The following is a 5,407-nucleotide window of genomic DNA, read 5'->3' on the forward strand; positions in this document are numbered from 1 at the left end:
TGCAAGATCCTCGAGAAATGAACTATGGGAGCAGGTTTCTGAAGCAATAGTTCACCATTAAACCAAGGAGAGGACAAGGAGGTGTCTGGTGAACTCAACGGCAATTCACCGAGATTCCCAAAAGATGGATTTCCACCATTAAGTGAACAAGGAGATAACATTTGTCAGATCAAATGATACAAGGAAGTATGCTCGAGGAAAACATACACAATTAAACATTGGTTGAAAGGTGCGCCCGAAATATGGGTTGGGTTGCACGACCAATGTCAGAATGGTGATTCAATTAGCGAAGGACTTAGAATGAACTATCGCCCATTCACTTCAAAGCAATAGGGTTGTTAGAAGTTTTGAATTCACACGTCATAGCTCCATTGTCGGTATTCCGGTTGAAAACAATACGGGGACCAAGGAATGAAGGAAGATGGCAAGAAGTATTATAATATCAAGAATTATTAAGAGGTGGTGAAATTCTCACCACATTCTTGACAAAAAGAGATGGTAATACTTCCGAGGTAAGGAAGATCAACTGCTGGGTAGCAGTGATCTCGAGGTTTACACAAAACACGAACAAGTTGTGTTGAACGGAAGGCAATAAAGTGGTCGATGAGAACAGGAATCATCGAGGGGCAAGGATGGTATTACCCATCATGAATTCAATTGAATTCCTGGAAGAGCTCATAAGGTTGATGATGATCACGACACAATTGTCGAGAGATTTCATGCAGATGTAGTCAATCAGCGACGACATCAAGTCAAAGAAATGATGAAGCAAGAGGTTATTGGAACCACAGTTACGACACGAACTCGAACTCAAGCTTGTTGTTTAAGGTGAAATGATATGACGATGAGGATCGACGTAAGGTTAGTTCATCGTCGAAAATTGTGCTCCGAGAAGAAGGGCCGGGTAGCACAGTTAAAATCATCACGATAAAGATATAGCCAAACAGGATAGGAATGATGGGAAGGAATATTAAACTCATAAGCAACGAAAATTACTTAGGGTTATCGAACCGAAATGTGGAATCGGTGTTCTCGATTGACGACAACCCAGAACCCGAGAAAATTGGAATCAGTGAGAATTAATAGTTGATGAAGAACCCATAATAAGTTATGCAGTTCCATGATATTCTTGAGATACCAGAGCTTAATACTCAACAGTAGAGCAAAGTAAAGGTTGGACAGGTGCAATGATCTGCAGAAGACAAGTACTTCAACTTGTCCAAGAAACGGTATTAAAAAGGAGAACATGGCCGGAACCACGATTGCAAAAGGCCGAATCCCAGATATAAGAACTTATACCAAAGAGGGTTTAAGAGGAGCACCCATGATAAGATTAGCATCGTGTCCATGCGCATGAACGCAAGGTTCAAGGTCGACTCCCACTTCTCCAATACACAACTTCTCATTTACTACTCTAAGTTAAGAATGTTTAGAGTTTGAAAGTTTAACTTGCGGAATACCGGAACGTTATGACCCATGAAAACTCTTGGGTTCACACAAATTAAGGAAGGTATACGTTCAACCCATCGGGGCATCTTAGGCACGTATACCATCAACTTCAGGGGTAAATAACTCAAGCTCGGAGGTAGAGCATGGTTGACAAAGCAGAGGATACAATTTACCAAAGGCATTATGTATCCGAGGAAAGGCTCACAAGGTTATTGAATATGAAGGGCGTTGTCAGGTAAAATCCAACAATGGATCGGGCGATCCACAACGGAGCTGATGTGAGTATCGGTACTCAATCAGAGGAAGAAAAAATGCACGGGCATCATATTATAGGACAACTGAATAATTTGATGCTTCGATAACAAAGGAATTATGATTTCCAAAACAAAGGATCAGAAGCAGACGCTCTGACCAAGGATGGATAAGTTCAATAGACTTAGGGGCACAATCGACGACAATTGATTGGTCAAGAACCAGCTCATGTTCAAAAATGACGTCTGAGCTGGAAGGAGGAATTCTAGGATCTGTTTGAGGATTGCGAGCATTCGCAACAAATCGAATCAACGGACTCAAATGATAATGACAATGGATGTCAACAAGATTTCTAGACTTATGGGATTAACCATAATGCAAGTAATCAAGAATTTCAAGAGCAATAGGATGCTCAGGATTTTCGGAAGATCGAATGGTATTTCGAGGATTCGTGACATACATGCATCAACTGGGGATGAGTGGATACTCGGTAAGTGCGAGAAATTATCCGTAGGGGTATTCAGGCGTCAAGGAACTGCAAGGCAGTAGGCACAAAAGGATTCTCGGAACATTAGAGAGAATTTCGGGGTATCTTGTAATAACAAGATCAACTGGGAATAAAAGTAAGAACGACAGGTGTAAGTATTTATCCATAGGGATGTTTCGATGGTAGGGAATTGCAAAAGCGACAGGCATAAGGTCTCGAGAGAATATCGGAGAGTATCTTCAAATCCTTCTGGTTCACGGAGCAATCACCTGTAGTGAGGGGTTCTCCGGGAGGAAGTAGTAACGAGATCCTAAAGTTAGATTTTAGTAAATTCATTAAACCCGAATAGACGAGAGATCGGAGTCCCAGAGTAAAGGTCGAGGAGTAAAAGATCCTAGTACCACCCAATGGCGACATGGGCCCGTAAGGCACACAGCCATGTTAGTAAAAGTTTTTGCAATGTCTAGACTCGACTTCGGCCAAGGAGTGTGGAAGGGGGATTCCTACAGGCAGTCGGCTCTAATACCAACTTGTGACGCCCCCGATTCAATCGTACACTAATCATGCACGCAAATGTGTACGATCAAGATCAGGGACTCACGGGAAGATATCACAACACAACTCTAAAACATAAATAAGTCATACAAGCATCATAATACAAGCCAGGGGCCTCGAGGGCTCGAATACAAGTGCTCGATCATAGACGAGTCAGCGGAAGCAACAATATCTGAGTACAGACATAAGTTAAACAAGTTTGCCTTAAGAAGGCTAGCACAAACTGGGATACGGATCGAAAGAGGCGCAGGCCTCCTGCCTGGGATCCTCCTAACTACTCCTGGTCGTCGTCAGCGGGCTGCACGTAGTAGTAGGCACCTCCGGTGTAGTAGGGGTCGTCGTCAACGGTGGCGTCTGGCTCCTGGACTCCAGCATCTGGTTGCGACAACCAGAAAGAAAGGAAAGGGGGAAAAAGGGGAGAGAAAGCAACCGTGAGTACTCATCCAAAGTACTCGCAAGCAAGGAACTAAACTACATATGCATGGGTATATGTGTAAGGAGGCCATATCAGTGGACTGAACTGCAGAATGCCAGAATAAGAGGGGGATAACTAGTCCTATCGAAGACCACGCTTCTCGCAGCCACCGTCTTGCAGCATGTAGAAGAGAGTAGACTGAAGTCCTCCAAGTAGCATCTCCAAGTAGCATCTCCAGTAGCATCGCATAGCATAAACCTACCCGGCGATCCTCTCCTCGTCGCCCTGTAGAAGAGCGATCACCGGGTTGTATCTGGCACTTGGAAGGGTGTGTTTTATTAAGTATCCGGTTCTAGTTGTCATAAGGTCAAGGTACAACTCCAAGTCGTCCTGTTACCGAAGATCACGGCTATTCGAATAGATTAACTTCCCTGTAGGGGTGCACCAACTTACCCAACACGCTTGATCCCATTTGGCCGGACACACTTTCCTGGGTCATGCCCGGCCGCGGAAGATCAACACGTCGCAGCCCCACCTAGGCACAACAGAGAGGCCAGCACGCCGGTCTAAACCTAAGCGCACAGGGGTCTGGGCCCATCGCCCATAGCACACCTGCACGTTGCGAGGGCGGCCGAAAGCAGACCTAGCCTAGTGGCGTTCCAGTCCAATTTGGCGCGCGCCGCTCCGTCGCTGACGTCTGAAGTGCTTCGGCTGATACCACGACGTCGGGATACCCATAACTACTCCCACGTAGATGGTTAGTGCGTATAGGCTCGTAGCCAACTCAGATCAAATACCAAGATCTCGTTAAGCGTGTTAAGTATCCGCGAACGCTGAACAGGGCCAGGCCCACCTCTCTCCTAGGTGGTCTCAACCTGTCTTGTCGCTCTGCCACAAAGTAACAGTCGAGGGCCGTCGGGAACCCAGGCCCACCTCTACCGGGATGGAGCTACCTGTCCTTTCAGCCCCCTCGTCAGAATCACTTGCGGGTACTCAATGAGCTGACCCGACTTTAGTCACCATCTGTATAGTATGTATGTATGTATAGTATATACCCGTGATCACCTCCCAAGTGATCACGGCCCGATAGTATAGCAAGGCAGACTGACAAGAATGTAGGGCCAATGATGATAAACTAGCATCCTATACTAAGCATTTAGGATTGCAGGTAAGGTATCAACAGATGTAGCGACAATGTCAGGCTATGCATCAGAATAGGATTAACGAAAGCAGTAACATGCTACACTACTCTAATGCAAGCAGTATAGAGGAGAATAGGCGATATCTGGTGATCAAGGGGGGGGCTTGCCTGATTGCTCTGGCAAGAAGGAGGGGTCGTCAACTCCGTAGTCGAACTGGGCAGCAGCAGCGTCGGTCTCGTAGTCTGCCGGAGAGAAGAGGGGGAAGAAACAATGAATACAATGCAAACAAATGCATATCGATGCATGACATGACAAGTAACGATGCTAGGTGTGCCCAATCGCGGTAGTAGGTGATACCGACGAAGGGGGGAAACATCCGGGAAAGTATTCCCGGTGTTTCGCGTTTTCGGACAAATGAATCGGAGGGGAAAAGTTGCGAGTTCGATAGGTTAGGGGTGTGTGGCGGACGAACGGACAGCGTATCCGGAATCGTCTCGTCGTTCTGAGCAACTTTCATGTAGAAAGTATTTTCATCCGAGTTACGGATTAAAAGATATGATTTTCTAAAGATTGTATTAATTTCTGGAATTTAATTAATTAATTATTTAATTCGAAAATGAATTTATGACGTCAGCATGACATCAGAGTGATGTCAGCAGGTCAACGTTGACCATTGACCTGGTCAACCTGACGTGTGGGTCCAGTGGGACCCACCTGTCATACTCTGTTTAGTTTAATTACAGATTAGTTAATTTAATTAGTGATTAGGTTAATCTAATCAGGATTAATTAACTTAATTAATTACTTAATTAATTAATTAATTAATATTTTAATTATTTTAGTTGTTATTTATTTATTTAATATATTTATTTTAATTTTATTTTATTTTTATTATTATTTTTAATTCCTTTTTTTCTTTTCCTTTTTTAAACGTTCTGGGTCGGGCCCCACGTGCCATAGGCACAGGGGCCATAGCGGGCAGGCGGGCGAGCGGGCGTCGGGCACAGGCGCAGCCCGTATGGGTGCTGCGGGCGCGACCGGCAAGGGCAACCCACCCGGGGCGCCGGCGACCACGGCAGAGCGCCGGAGAAGAGGGGGGGGGGCGGT

The sequence above is a fragment of the Triticum dicoccoides genome, chromosome 7A (genome assembly GCF_002162155.2).
Source record: "Triticum dicoccoides isolate Atlit2015 ecotype Zavitan chromosome 7A, WEW_v2.0, whole genome shotgun sequence".
NCBI classification, from domain to species: domain Eukaryota; kingdom Viridiplantae; phylum Streptophyta; class Magnoliopsida; order Poales; family Poaceae; genus Triticum; species Triticum dicoccoides.